We start from the raw sequence: 16,534 nt of genomic DNA, 5'->3' as shown, positions 1-16,534 counted from the left end.
CAAGGAGTCTGGCAACAACAAAGATCTGATCTCACCTTCATCATCCAGTCTGCCGGGAATTACATGAAGAAACAGAACAAACTAAGACAGACTAAACTTTTCAGAAGAACTGTGGCAATGTCTATAGAACACTTGAAGAAACCCTCCTACAAAGCTACAATAGGGGAAGGTTTTAGGCACTGTGTAAACATGCTGTAATGTGAGCATGCTTTCAAAAATAATGTCTTAAAAGATTGTATTTACAATTAAACTTCTTTTAAACGAATCAAATCAACACTTGAGTGCCCCACATTTTGGGCGTTTAAAAACAGTTTTTGGGTCCTAGGTACACTTACACTCACAAAGCTTTGCTGTTGTCAGACCCCGTATGCACAAAAAACCTCACTAGATTATTACAATTAATGGCAAAAGGAATGTTGGAAATGTAAAACTATATTTCCTACTGCCCCAATGCAGCAAATATATATATATATATATATATATATATATATATATATAATATATATATAAATATAAATATATATATATAAAATAGACTCTTTAAAAATAAAGTTTCCAAAAGGGTGTTTTCTAAGAAAAAAGGGAGTCTTGTTTTAACTGTTTCCTGTTTTGTTTGCTAGTGGCGGTCTGAAGGAAGGACGCCCATAATCGGCATTAACGTCAGAGGATCACTCAGCAAGGACGTCAGCACAGCCATCAAGAAAGATGACACCTGAGAGCAGTGGTAACGACGTGCAATGAAGACGCCATCCTCACAATCATTCCTGAAGAGATTGACCCTTGACCTCCCCATGCTCACCCATGAGCTGGTTCTCAGACTTTACTGAGTGTGTCGGAGCCACACTCATTCTAGAAACATAGTGAACACTTTTCAGTCCAACCATCATCCAACCTGAATTTTTGTTCTCACTTAAAACGGAATGTCCTTTCCTCACTTTTTCCCCCATATTCACCCATGTTATTGTCTGTTTATTCATTAATATACCATTTAGAATGAACCCTTTGTAAATAAATATGAGAATTTAGTGCTGGCTAGTTCACTATAAAACTCGAAATGTATATAATTTCTCTGTTCCAAACCTAGTAAGCAGCCTAACAGGATTTGTGATGAGCAGAATGATTCCATTCAAGATGGTGAAAAAAGAAAATACATGTTGATTATAATCTTATATTGTATTCATTACTGAAAAGTATCTACTAAAATAATTCAGTGTAATTAAAAATAATTGTTTTACCCAATTCTACTGTATGTGTGCACTTTTTTTTTTTTGGTGGATTGATTGCCATTTTTATAACCATAGTTTTACTACAAATACCATGGTTAAACTATGGTTTGTGTACCAAAACATGGATAATTTGTGGTTTAACTTCAATAACCAGGATTTTTTGGTTTTATTTTGGTTTTCATAAGGTTTAGCCTACTTGTAGCCATTTTATGCTGTGTAGAGGTCTTTTGATGTGCACTTTTTCATCGTTCGTTCCAACTGCATATGTCTTTCCTAAATGTTTTCCTGCCCGAGGTTAAAAGACGTAGAAAAATGTCGTTAAGATGTTTTACCGTTTAGAATGTAAATGAAAACAGATGTCTGGAGATGATTGTGTTGCTATCTGGTAGAGTATTTATGTCTGCGTTATCTTAGCAACATTCAGCGGCTAAATTACTGAAATCCTGAGTCCTCCTGTGAGTTAGTTGCCGTGCAGAGTTGGCTGTGTTCAAATCGGTTACATGGCGGCCAGTTCACTAGGTTTTGGAAACAGAGCTTATATTTCATTCCTTATGTATCAGCAGGAAGGTATCAAAATTTTGTCTGATTTAGCTTTCTTTCATTTTTTTTTTTTTTATATTTACACTCAGACTCAAATTTGCATCATTTAAAAAAAATTGTGGCCATTAGAGCATGACTGTTATCTTGGAATACCTTCGCTCTTCCTCTAAATGTGTGTGGGTTCGTGTTTGTCAGATTTAGCATTTTCAAGAAACGAAATTAAAGATGGTTAACGCTTTTAAAACTGTTTCAGTGTCATACTGTTTGACTTCAGCAAACATCAAGAACTTTTTAAAGGTCGATTCTAGTGATTTAATCCCTAGATTTAACCAGCTCCTTGGCAAGAAACAATCTAGCAGTGAATATTAAGGAAGTGAGTGCCCAGAACTGCTCTATTAAAGGGATAGTTCACCCAAAAATGAAAATTTATGTTTATCTGCTTAACCCGCTTGCATCCAAAGATGTAGGTGACTTTGTTTCCTTCAGTATTCAAATTTTCATTTTTCCTCTTTAACGATTCTTGATGAATTTATTGGAAGTTTTAACAGGGGCCTGCTGCAGTAGCTGTGTCTGAATCAAAATCTTAACCAGTTTGTCATGCCAATACTGAAATGAATTTTAATATTTTCATGAATGGACGTCATGGTTGGTTTCATCCATTTTAAGATGACATGTGTTTCTTCATAGCTTAATGAGTTCATAATATTTCATACATGACGTTATCAGACCTATTATTCTTCAGTCTGTCTCACCTTACCAAGCCTGGAAACAGCAGCTTAGGGACACATAATAAACTCTCACTGAATCTGATTATTATTGCTCTTAAGAATTTCCAAATTCATGCCAAAGTTCGCAGCGGCTGAGTTCTTTTCTAGTACAGTAAATATGGGTCCCTATCTATAACAAATGATCTCAGAACCCACTTTAATATATTGTGTTTATATTTGTGTGAAGGCACGCAACAATATAAATATAATTTTTAATGTGAACAAATAATTTAAGCCAAACTGCTTGCAACAATGCGAAATGGTTTGGGAGGGGGGCCAAAGGAAAAGTCCACCAAAAGGTGTAGATCCACAAATGTCCCCTTAGCCATGCTATGCCTCGACACTCCAGATTTATGATGGTATTTCTTATACTATATGTTTTCAAACCCATTGGCGCCTGGAGAGAAAACAAAAAATATATCGTCCACTTTAAACATGATATATAGAAAGCCCTATGTAATACTTTCAAGGATGAATTGTGATAAAGGCCGCCCTCATTTTGGTGATTTAACTGGAGACTGAGGGTGATGTGTTTAACAAGCCGGGAACAATAAAGAGTCCAGCCATTGTGGTAAAAAAGGTATAAGTTTTTACTCAGTAATTAGTGATAATGTGCAAATGATACTCTCAAAAACCGATTGTACTCAGTAGGTTCTTTTTGCCACACAAGTTTGCACAAGCAGAGCCCTAATCCACTGCAATTGACTTGAACTCAATAAAGGTAAAAATAGGGAAAGTTTGTCTTGTTCGCACTTTGCAGGAAGACTTCAGGCTCTGGACTTGGCGAGTAACAGTGTGGCTTTGCCTTCATTCCTCACATCTGTACTTCCAGTTTGCTCTTGGAGAACTGGAGAACAAATGTTTAATGGTTAACTAATTCTCTGAATTATTATGTCAAACATCTTAAAAAAAAAACTCCCAATTGAAACATTACAGCCTCGCGTTTGAAGACACATTCTGAATTCATAATTTCCTATGTTGGATGGTACTTATTTTCTATCCGTTATATTGGTTAAAAAGTCGCTTTTTTTTTTTTGTCCTTTTTTTTTTTGCTAACAAACAAACAAAAACCCTAATACAGCAATACAAAAATTACTGTAATTAAAATCAGCAAAAATTAAATCAAAATAAAATTCAATTTATACAGCAAATACGACTATGATACTACCTAACAATTTAAATAATACATTTTTCATTTAATATTTTTTTTTTCTTTCAGTTTATATGAATGAAATCTTATATTGAGTTTTTTAGGGAATAAAAAGAGAAATGAGAAAAGATCAAATTTGGGTTCATGAAGATTTAATCTTCTATTCGATTTTGTAAAGATTTTTACTATGAACATGTCTGCCTAAACATGACAATTAAATTCAGAGTTTTGCAAGAAAAGAAGAACAAAGGCATCAGAATATACCAGATATATATGGAGTCAGTAAAATTAAATAACTGTCGGATTAAAATACCAATAATAACATTTTATGTTTTCCTTTAGACAGGTGTTCAGAAAGTAAAGATGAAAACAGTGAATATTTTTTTTTTTTTTATAGAATTTTTTTGTGGAAAATATGAAGGCATTTAATTTGTCTTAATTTTGGCGTTACTATTTTGTAAACAGTTCCCTCCCCTTGATCTATTGGACATCAACTGTCCCCAATAATATTCATAGAACACCTTTTTTTTTATTTATACCCATTTATGTGGCAGAACAATAACTTTCTTGATGAACTAGATGGTTTGTTTACTGAATCCACAAACGCACATAGACACCTAGAAACATGATGTAGTAATGTGAGCATCAAACCAGAAAGGATTGGGATGGAAGTCAAATGGTTTCTGGTTAAATGCCTGAAATAAGGTCTGTGGTTAACATAATAAGCTCACGATCTTTTTATGTTTTTTTATTCTGACCACATAAAATAGCTTCAGTCATACCCCCTGTGTGTGTTTTTGTTAAAAAGCTTTCCTAGATTGAGAAAGAGAGCAGTTACTTACTAACAAGTGAGGCTAAAATGGGACTAGAGGCTGTCAGGGGCGTATAAGCTTCCATCCCGCAAAACAGGAAAGCTTCATCCTACTCACGACTTCCACTTTCCACAGTCTTCATGGATTAATGGTTTATCAGCTAAGACTGTGATAGGTTAAAAAAAACAAAAATAGGGTTAAGTTGTCATGTCAAGCCAACTTTACAGGATGTTTACTTGTGTTTCAGTCCATAAGCGCCTTGCATTAAAATGGTGGTACAACACATCATTTTTGTTGATTCGTTGGGCCCAGTTTGACTCTGGGCCATGTGATACTGGCTAAGGTGTTCTGACAAAAAAGCCCCTATTCCTCATCAGTACTACCTCCACTGCTGACCAACTTCTCTATGGTTACAAAACCCCTTCTGAAGTGGACATCTCTCTCGTTCTCATATAGACAACAACAGCTCACCTGTTTGCGAATAAGTAAATACTTTCGAGTGAACATCACTGTGGTGTAGACAGAAGACAAGCATGTGATCTGGGTTGAATCTCCCACATGACAAGGCCAGGGTCCAAAATGCCAACATGGTCATGGTGGAAGAGAAGTTACTCAAAGGGGCCTCTACGTTTGTAGTGCTTTGGTTAATTTTTGTCACTGATTCATGCAAGAGTTTGTTTCATTTTCAGCTGTGTTTCTTTTTGCTCTTCCTGAGTTGAGGCAGCTCTCCTTCATGTTTGATGGAATTTGAGCTACCAAAAAAATAACACAAGTTACATGTTCATAGGATGCATAGAGAGAGTTGTAGAAAAGGTAGAACATGGTTTTCTGCATCAATGCAGGCTTTGAGACAACTAAGTTTGTGAACTACTGAGAAAAGATGGAGGTGAATAAGAGATGTCAGAAGAACCATCTGAGGAGTCAGTAAGAGGTTTATAGACCTATCGCATTGGAGTTTTCAGGGATTATATGAATTTCCATTTAAGTAATGAAAAACATGTTTGTATTAAAAAAACTACAATCAAAGTCTATGAGGCAAGTTCACTTGGGGTTTCGAAGCAAAAAAATATGAAGCTTGTGACCTCAAAGTGCTAATTTTAATATTCTCTACAAAAAGATTGCAATTTGAGCTGTAAAATGGTAAAAAAATCATTTAAGGGTGGGAACTCCAAAAGCCAATGCCACGGTTTGTTATTCGTTGATTTTAGTTTGGGCTTTTGATGACATTTAACACCACTGTTTGATTAAAAATCTGGTACAGGTTGGGAGTAAATCCCTTTTTAATCAAGTGGTATTATTTGTTTTTAACTAATACGCAGCAGGTCCAAGGTTAACCACAGGTAATATCGGAGGATAGAAAGAACAAAGTACAGGTGTTTCCACAAGGCTGTGTGAGTTTCCCCGTTTCTTTTTACATTTTTTAATGACGAGGCAGTCTTTGTAATGCAGCGTAATATGTCTGCTGATCAGTGTATTGTGTGTATATAGGCTCCAGGGTCCAAGACAAGAATTTCCCCCATTAGGACAATCATTAAAGTGTATTGAATTGAATTGAACTTATAGTTTAATGAATGTTGCATCCCCAGTTTCGTCTATTTATAACTAAGCCCTACAAAATATTGTACTCTTTTTGTGAAGAACAAGTAGATACTTTGGAGTGTGTAATAGAAGAGTAAGCAAGCTTTAGGACATACCACCCAGGCCATGAAATTGCGCTGTTGTATAGTTACATGCACTCTGTCATTGTAAACCGACCCAGTCAATCATCCTGTAACTGTTAACATCCTTTATATACACACACTCCTCAATCTGTTTTATTTAAAATCACAATACACAAATGATTCTTCCCTACTGTATTGGAGAAAAAACAAACAGCACGTTGATCTGCCAGTCAGTCATGGGTCTTTGTCCTATTCATATTTTAATGGAAATGATGTCCTTTTTAAAAATCTTTTTTGCATATCGTCGGGCAAAATGTTACCCATTTTTTCCTGGCATCAAACCAGTCCCTTACAGGAACTAAAATCCTGAGTAATCCTGTATTGTCACTGAGCCCGAAATAGAAAGCCATTTTACTTTGTATTATCGTATTCTTACAACATATAGAGTGAGGAGAGTATTTAAACTAAATCCGCGCAGCATGAGGTACTAAGATTTGACAGGAATAAAACCTGACAAGTTCATTAGGATACATAATATTTTTCTTTAGTATAAGCATTATTTTAAATATCGTTTTTTTTTTTTTTTTTGTCATTGTTTCTCCAGTATGCAGGATAGTAAACATATGACCATCATTTACACAAAGGCAATTGGCTGGTGACAAATACCTCGACACTGTCAAGTACAAGCCGTTTTTGTAGTATTTTTTAGATAAAATAATTTATTTACAGACAGGATCAACAGTGTGTATTAAGGAACAGCTCAACAAGTAGTTGTGATTTGTGTAATGTCAGCTGATACTGTGTGTGACCTCACTCACGTAAGGAACTGACTTTAGCTGTTTAATTACCCACATAAACCAAGTCATACAGTCTCAGGACTGTAACACACTTCCACACAAAGCAGTAGAGACTGCTGGCAAACAAAGAAGGTTAGAACCATTTTTTGTTCTAAATGGATGGTTGACATGCTTTGAATGTACTTAGCCAGAATACACAGTTGTCATTGAGTAAAAGCCTCAGGGCGGAGATTTTGCTGAAAGTGTTTAGGTTAGTCCTGTGTTGATGGATGTTGTTACTGGTACTGGTGCTGCTTATGAGAGAGCCCCTGCTGAAGTGTGATCTCCAGTCTCTGCTGAAGAGCATCCAGCGCAAGTCCAGATGTTCCTTTAATCTTCTCTCCATCTCATCCATTCGCTTCTCTACAATCGTCTCCAGAATCTTCTCAAACCCCTCCACAGCATATATGACCCCTCCCTGTAATACACAAAAAAACCAAAAAGTATTAACGATGAGTGGACAAACTAAAGGACACATTAAATACATTGGAATAAAATCTTCAGAATGATTAAAAAGTTCTGCTTTGTGAAACTGATTCAGTCAGTTGGTCCACAAGCATCTGAATGATTCATTTGTGAATTGGACTGATCTGATTGCAGCTGTTCTTAAGTCAACATTCATTCAATGATTTAGAGCAAATGTCTAGTTATCAAATCACTGAATTGTTCTATGTCTAACTCAAGCTGTGCAAAGGACCAATAAATCCTCAGAGTGCGAGTGTGTCTGTGTGATTTATGGCACAAAATGCAGAATTTTAGATTATTGATTATTGAATTGAATATTTAGGGTCCAACTGTTAGTTGACAAAATTTGCTGTAAAAGGACGAGCTGTTTAAGCCCACTGAGATGATTGAAAACAGACATCTTGATTTGTGTACTTTTACTCAGGTACTTGATTTATGTACTTCTGTTTAGAATTCAAGTGTTGCAGTGATCCCAGACTCCTTTAGTTGTTCAAAAAAAAACTTGTTTAACTTGCCCCACCCTAGTTTGCACGGTTGGATGGTTACTTTAATAATTCATGTGGCTTAACGAATACATTTTTATCTTAACTAGTTATTACTAAAGAGACAGACTCACACGTTCATGTAGTTCCAAAAATGTATGACTTTCTCTTGTTTGAAGTTTGAATTGTCCAGAATGCTCTTTTTTAATGAACTCTTATATCATATAATTGCAGAACTGACTTTCAGTCAGTTCACTGATAAGTTTTCCCCGTACACCAAAGCCATGTTTACACCATGAGGTCAAGTGTCTGACTGGTTCTGGAGCATCTGTCCAAATATTAATGGGCCACCCATCTCATCATAACTATCTCTGAATTGAACGAGATATGCAAGCTTCATTGGTGTAAAAACATTTTCAGTGAAAAAGGACTTCATACACGCACAAACATGGATGTTCACTGTATCAAACGAGCACTCTGAATTATGTTAGACAACTTCTTTTGGGTTTCCTAAACTAATACAGTCTCAAAAAGTCTTTAGGGAATATTTTAATTTTTGCATATAACTAATGCTTGATTCCTCAACTGCCAAACAAGTAACAAAAACATAATCTTTTTAGGTGTATTATTATTCAATATTCATAATAATCACACTTTCATCAAGATGATTTGCCAAAACCAAACTTTGAGTGGCGTCAATCAGCGTGTGGGGTACTTTGGGCATGCTTAGACTTACCGTTCTCCATTCTTCTTCCTCTCTGGATGTTACTTACTTCACTCCAGTCGGAGCGGCGTCACCTGACCGCATACGCTCTGCAGCACTGGAAGTCATGTCTGGGTTGATCGTGCCTGTGTCGGTGTCTCAGCCCAGGGCAGACATGGCACTGGGTATCTGGTCATGAATTGCGTGCTAGACAGAAGCTACTTGATGCCAGATGGTGGATTTGGGCCTGGCTCCGCTCCTGCAGAACTGGAAGCCCCACCTCCTCTTGACAGACAGCCTCAAAAGCCTCCTCCTCCTCCCATGAGCAGAGTAATGACCCCACTGAGCATGTCTGATTTATCTGGACTCAACCACCACAAAGAATGATTGGTGAGTTTGTGATGAGCTTTGTGCGGGCTTTTTCACTTCTTTTTTTTTTTTCAAAAGAAACCACTGTCCAAAAAAACTTTGCTTGAAAATGAACAAGTTTAAAAAAAGTGAGAAAGTTAAAGAAAACTAAATATTATGCTGTTTAAAAATACACTATAGGTTATAACAGAAACATTTCGCAAATGTGACATATCAAAGTAACGAATACATTCCTTATTATACTTTTTACAACACTACTGGTCAGAGTTTGATATTGGAATAAGACTTAATATTTTGAAGGAATGCCACAAGTCCTGCTTTATTTGATACAGTAAATCAGTAATAATAGTATAAAAATTGTGTATTTAAATATGTAATGTTATTTCTGTTATGTCAAAGCTGAATTTTCTAATATATGCTGATTTCTTAATATATTATCAATTTTGAACACACAGTTTATATTTTTGAGGAAACAGTGATACACTACCATTTAAAAGTTTGGGGGGAAGTAGTTAATTCATTCATACTTTTATTAAGCAAGGATTTTGATTTAATTTAAAAAAAAAAAAAAAATTCAAAACTCAAAAGTGACAGTAAATACATTTATAATGTTACAAAGATACATAATCAAATAAATGCTGAACTTTCAATTCATCAAAGAATCCTGAAAAAAAGGGGTTTGTCTGCTGAAAATTCAGCTTTGCCATCACAAGAATAAATTCCAGTTTACTATACTTTAAAACAGAAAAAAAGCTATTTTAAATTGTAATAATATTTCACATTATTTTTATTTTAACATTATTATTCACATTTTTGTCAGACACTGACAGACTGGTACACAAAACGCTTACAAGAAATGATGTCTGCCAAAAGAGCAAAAACTGCTGAACAGCAGAAACTACTAGAATTATATAAAAATGGGGGTGGGACTGAAACTTGCCCATGCAAAAATCACCACCACAATGCTTGTGTTTGCTAAGGGTGTTCTGGATGATTGTTAGTGTGTTGCTATGAGGTTGCTACTGGCAGTTTACAGACCACAAGAGATTCTACACAGGAAAATTTGTGCAGAATTTATAATATCAACACTTTTTTAAAAGACCTGAGCAGTGGTGATTCTGCTATAATAAGAGGCTGGATCCAGACCTTTTGCTGACACTGCACCAGCTCCATGAGGTTCTGTGCTCCTGGTGAAGTGTGGTGCCCATCTCCTCCATCATAGTCTGCACACTGAAGGTCTATGCCTGGGTGTACACTTGGCCCACCTTGTCTGTCCTTGAGGCGTCCCAGTCCCACACCCCCATGGGTGATAGCCAGAGCGGCGCCACCGAGAGAGAGCAGCTGTGCGGAGACACCACATCAATGCTGAGCCTACAGAGAGCAGTGTGTGTGTTTGTGATGAGAGCCTGGATGTTATTTCCAGCTTTCCTTACCTTGATCCTCACAGGATGCAACAGGGTTTTCTAGCAACAGATGATTCTTGTAGAAGAAAAAAAAATTAAAAATTAAAAATTGACACCAGGAAGGAATCAGCATTAGTCTTCATTAATAGTTTATAATATTGCAAAATAACAAATATTTCACTAATCCAAAACTATACTGAGCTGAATCTATAAACAGATCAATATATTTCTTAACAAAAACTGATAATAATAATTTCTATTTTGGCTTTTTTAAAACAAATTCATTCCACCAACACATTAATGCATATTACCTCAAAAGTAATATCGACTCATAAAAAAATTGTTTGAATTAGTTTTGATCAGCAATTATTAGATTTAATTTGAAAATGCATTAACAAACGTGTGTTTTTTGTTTGAATGGGATTAAAACCCCTCTGAAAATACCCATCAGTGGGTGATTTTGAACTTCCTCTCCACTGCAGTGCCACAGTATTCTCCAGACAGTGAGTACACTTCAATAGGCTATCCTTCTCACACTGTAACCTGAAGACTGCTGACACAGATGCAGGGTGAGGTGTGCCAGAAGTTCTAGAACCATGGAGATGCCCTCCTCGGCTCTCTCCAGACAGACAGGGTCACAGCCTGTTAAAAATACATTTGCAAATATGAATAAAAATTCTGTATGAATATTTTATGAATCAATAACATAATAAATGAATAGTTCATTAAAAGTATTTTTTGCCACCAAGCAGGCATTGGGGAGCAGACTCACCTGTCATATTTCAGCCCTGCAGTCATCGTTAGGACTGTTATGCTTGTGGTTGCTTTGTAGGGAACATCGAGACATCTTTTTTTTTTCTGTGACCGCGACTGCCGATGAGCTGCGTGCAAAGATCCGCACCATCTTCACTCGGGGCATTCCACCCTAGTAGAGGGATTTTTTACTTGGCCGGCCAAAAAGCGTTCACACATCAGCCGCGATGTGCGCTGGGTCGAACCGTTTGTTTTCCAGCGCAGTCTGGAGTCAGTTTACATTTATACACCGTACACTAAAGGTCAGACCATTTCAGGTTATATTTGCTCCGCCGATGTACTGTGGCAGGAGGTTCAAAATGCGCATAATGGCTTGCGGTCGCTTAAAACCGAAACCTCCAATCGCGCACTGTTATCCGTTTAATAAAGCAATAAAAACGTATTTATATACGCACTCTAACAACGATCCAGTCACATGCAACGATACCATGCTGAATAAACACGCGGCCTGCTCTCCCAGGACCCACAGATACACCCATTGCATACGCCCCTGGTAAAATACAAACGAATCAGACGGGATTCCATCACTCATCTCAATACACTTTCCATAACAAATAAGTAGTACTAGTCCCTCCAGTACTTCAAGTCAATAAAAATACTTTGATCATAAGGACAAGCTCTCACTTTCTCTGGAGCTCCTACGAAAATACGAATAAGTACTTTTTCAAACCATCCTCCTGCTCCGCGATGTTTCGATAGATAGGCTGGTGTAACCGGATCTGGCTACCAGATGTCGCAATTGCGCACGTTATTTAAAAAAGCTTCGAAGTAATGAACGCCTCAAACGGTTTCCAAAATCCTCGGTTTCCCCCATGCCTACAATTTTACATTTATTTCTGACACAGGGTGGGTTGCCCGACCACTGTTCCTGGAGATCTACTTTCCTGCAGAGTTTCAGGTCCAACCCTGATCAAACACAACTGAACCACTAATTCAGGATCTGAAGAGCACTTGATATTACAGACAGGTGTGTTTTTTGGATCAGGGTTGGAACTGAATCTGCATAAGGTAGCTTTCCGGAACATGTTGGGCACCCCAGGCCTACAATAGTGAATGATTTTCATGAACCTCCGAGCGCCCCCTGGGGTTTGTGTCGTCGTGAACATACTTTCAGGTGCAACATAAAAAAAAAATACAGTACAGTTTCTCACTAGACTTAATTAGGCCAAGGAAATTTTAAGATACTATAGATCACATGTACAATTTATACATTTATTTATTAATTCATCCAATCATTTATTTGTATTAATTTATTTTGCAGTCATATTTACATACTTTATGAACTGCCTATGGAATAAATACGTTATCAATACCGCCCAGTTTTTCTATAAATCTAAAATCTATAAATAGCTATGAATGAAGAGTCATGCGGGCCAGACAGAGAATGTCGCTCCACCTGTCTGACTGCTCGTGCGTCCCTCGCTCGCGCTCACCTGAGATCAAGCGTCAGTCCTGAAAACATCATGGGCCCTTTTTTTCTTCTTCATTCTCATTACCCCAAAACTTCGAGATTTTCCCAGGAAAGAAAATCTCTCTTTTTATACTTGAGTTTTCAAAACAGACTTTAGTCCCCCAAAAAGTGGGGAAGCATCATGGAATCGTCGTGTTTCCCCAAAACCCAAACCCCACAAAAGATCCCTTAAACTTTTCTGCGGATTGTATCAAGCATACGGGGAAAATAACTATTTAATAATAGACAGCTTTAAACTTAATCTAAGTATTAAATTAGTTTAATATTAGATTTTGGGTTTTTAAAAAACGATTTTAAAATATCGTTTATTATCAAAACTGTACCCCCAATACATGAAATCACAAAAACGGTATATAAACATAGAAAAACTGATATCTATATACATACTATTAACATGATATAGAAGATACACACACACCACACACACAACACACACACAAATATATATATATATATATATATATATATATATATATATATATATTATATTTAACAAAAAAAACTCATTCCTGAAAAATGATCAAACTCCTATATTATTATCACACATTTTTTCAGTTGTATTTTTTTGCTTCTTTTGGAAAAATTTTCAAGCCCAGAGCACAGACCAACTTCATATCTGAAGAAGTATGATGTGGTCAAACCTAAACTGGTTCATGGCTGGAGGGCCCAGACCCCCACCACATCTGCACGGGTTTTAAAAAGCACTACAACAGTTCGGGGAAAAGGGTTAAGATGATGATTTCTCCATATTTGAAACTGATGTGTCTGACTTTCAGGATAGACATGCTGATAGCATTGCATACTCGGTCAGGATTGACGGTCATGAACATGTACTGCATCTGACAAAGAACACGTAAGAACTTTAGAAGGAGTTTGCCTGAAAGAATCAATCTTTTTTAAAATGATGAAACATTGTAATTTGATTTCTTATCCCCCCCAGACTTTTTTATCCAGAAAAAAACTTTGTTGTTTTTGTCTCATGTTTGTACTGGAGAAATGGAAAGCACACACAGAAACACTGGTGAGATTTTTTTTTTTCTTTTCTTTTTTTTCTCTTATTAGAGTTGTGAAATGTAAAATATGTACTGTCCACCACATACTTTACATGTTTTGGAATGAGGAAATGGTGTGTTAAATACTTTATAGTTTAGCCCAGTGAACAATGATCTTTAGGTTTAACAACAGTTAGTCATTGGTTTTGTATGAAAACCTTTAAACCAACACTTTAAAGCATTTTTTTGGAAAAACAAGCTGTACAAATGCTAGTGGTTTGTTTGGGAAAAATTTACTACAAGGACATGTGGGGGGGTATAAAGTTTCCCCGTAGCTCTCAGCACCTGTGAGGTCCGGGTGCTTTTGGGATAGTGATGTGAGGGTTTAAAAACTAACTGATGCTTCACTTCATATTCAATGCATTGACCATGCTGACACAACCAGGGGGGGTAAAAAAGTTGAAAGGATATTACCACAACATTATTTTAGTCTTCAAACTATTTTTTTTTACAGGTTTACAAAAAACACAAAATAAGTTTTTTTTAAAATGTCATATGCCCTTTTTTAACTTGCAGGCTCAATTCAATGTTTTTTTTTGTATATAATTGCTGTTGGTCTTTCATATTAAAATTTTTGCATAGTGAATGGTGATTGGTCTGTTTTTTGATACAGCTAGCTTTCTCTAGAATGGCAAACAGATCATTGTGTTTTGTGTTGATTCTTGTGTACCTAAAGTCTAAGCTCTAATCTAGTCTTTATTTTGCTAGGCAAACACTGATATTCTTTTTATAAAGTAAGAAATGTGAAAGACGCTTGCACCTAAACTGTTGAGTATTAATCCTTTGTTTGTAGTGTAATATAATAATGCAAGTATAACAAGATATATGAAGTTTAAAGTCAAAACAACAGTGTTTTCACTGCACTTAGTGTAAATAGTGGCTACATACTGTTTGTACTAAAGGGACTGTCACTTTTCATTCCATTGACTTCCATTTATGCGCATGCTATTACAAGAGACAGAAAATGCAAGCTCATGCAAATTTCACTCGGTGAGATTTCACGTGCAAAAAAAGCACATCGCTAGTAGTATAGTGACTTATGAAGCACATCGCACACAGAATTCAGTTCAAGAGCTGCTTTCTGGTTGTTGAATGCAAAGCAAGTTTATGACCAACTTGAAGACAACGGAATCTGCGTGTGGGTAATTTTTTCGCCCTCACCGTGAAAAATTCATGTTGAAATAACGAATTTCCAGCCGCAAAATTTTGGCAATTGAAACTGTCCCACATATACTGAAACTTTTATTCTCCCATTCAGCTGCCCTGTTACCAGACAGGTTTTAATTTTGTCTTGCTCAACCAGATATGGGTGGCAGAGCCTTTTGGCCAACTAGATGGGTTATTTGACTTAATGTAAAAAACACTCCTTTAAATAGACACTTTCATAGATTTAGCAAAGCTACATATGTACAATATCATGTGTTACAGCATTTGTACTGTTTAGCTGGTAATGTTTTTATAGGGCTCTCAAAATATTAGGTGTACTTGGTGTGCCAGTGTACATGAATGATAGTCCGCTCACGAACGGGCACAAAAAAACAAAGAAAAAAAAAAAAGAAAGAGAAGAAGAAAAGTGGGGTATCAACCACACTTAATAAACGAACAAAACCTATCCAGTGATTAAATGTTTTCTGTGTGGACACAAATCTTGTGCGATATCCTAACTACCCACTGGGATAATCGCACGTGCTGTCGCCCGCGTCATGATAGGGCGCCTTAATTTTTCCTGCTTTTTGTCCTTTGCCAATCACACCTATGAATCAGAGGAAGGTTAAAGCATGTTTCACCCCAAAACAAAATTTCCTTCCTAAATACATTTACTCACCCGCCCAATGCCATCCAAGTATATCCATGGGCTTTCTTTTCTTCAGTGAAAAGAAATAACGTTTTTTGAGCGGAAAATATTAAATTATTAGGAAATTTTCATTTTGAGGTGAACTAATCCTTTAAGTTTAAAATATTTTTTGTTTTTAAAATGTAATATATTTTTCTCCTGGTCCTTATTTTAAACAATAAAGGGGTTTTTTTTCATAAATTTTAAAATTATAAATAATTATCGATATCGACCTATATGAACCATTATATCGTGATACAGTTTTCAGCGCATATCGCCCAGGTCGTACCGGCAGCTGGCGTCACTGTCGCTGTTAGAATATTCTTATTTTTCTTTATTTTTATTCAAAAGTATAGTTTTTTTCCATAAACAGCAACATACCGAAACGGTGCCTCTAAAAACCATAATACAAACCTACCATCAAAAAAGTTGAAAACAATTCACCCCCTAATAAATATCAAATACGTTATAGCTTGACTGTAAGTTTAAAAATAATGCTGCAATTGTTATAATTAAGGAAATTAAACCTTAACCATCCCTGAAATGTCCTACTCAGGCAATATTCGCAAATAAAAAACGGGGTAGAGACCTCAGACACATAGGAATATTTTATTCAAGGCATTATTTATGACTTCATCTAGGGATGCAAACGATTATAGGATTTTTTGATGGTATGATTTATTGTCTTTGAAAATAAACAACGGTTTTTAACGATTATTATGCATTGTATTACCTTTTCACAATTATTAATGTATAAAAGTCACACGGAAACTCTTTGATATGTCAATGTGTCTTTATTTCTGCCTTTTTGAAGAGAAATAAACACAGTAACCAAATATAACAGCACAACATAATAATAAGACAAACAAAAGGCAAATCACATCCTTGGCAATACCTGTTAGCCAGCACCCCCCATTCTGGGACTCAACATCTGAAATTGCCCTCCTACT

The 16,534-nt window shown here is 36.2% G+C and overlaps 1 pseudogene; it reads right to left on the bottom strand.

Annotated features, from left to right (window-relative positions):
• Positions 1-7,195: 7,195 nt before the first annotated feature.
• On the bottom strand, positions 7,196-11,193 carry LOC122144641 (annotated as a pseudogene).
• Positions 11,194-16,534: the final 5,341 nt, after the last annotated feature.

The sequence above is a fragment of the Cyprinus carpio genome, unplaced genomic scaffold (genome assembly GCF_018340385.1).
Source record: "Cyprinus carpio isolate SPL01 unplaced genomic scaffold, ASM1834038v1 S000006746, whole genome shotgun sequence".
Classification (NCBI taxonomy): Eukaryota; Metazoa; Chordata; class Actinopteri; order Cypriniformes; family Cyprinidae; genus Cyprinus; species Cyprinus carpio.
The sequence above is the reverse complement of the archived record's forward strand: the minus strand, read 5'-3'. Positions and strand labels throughout refer to the sequence as shown.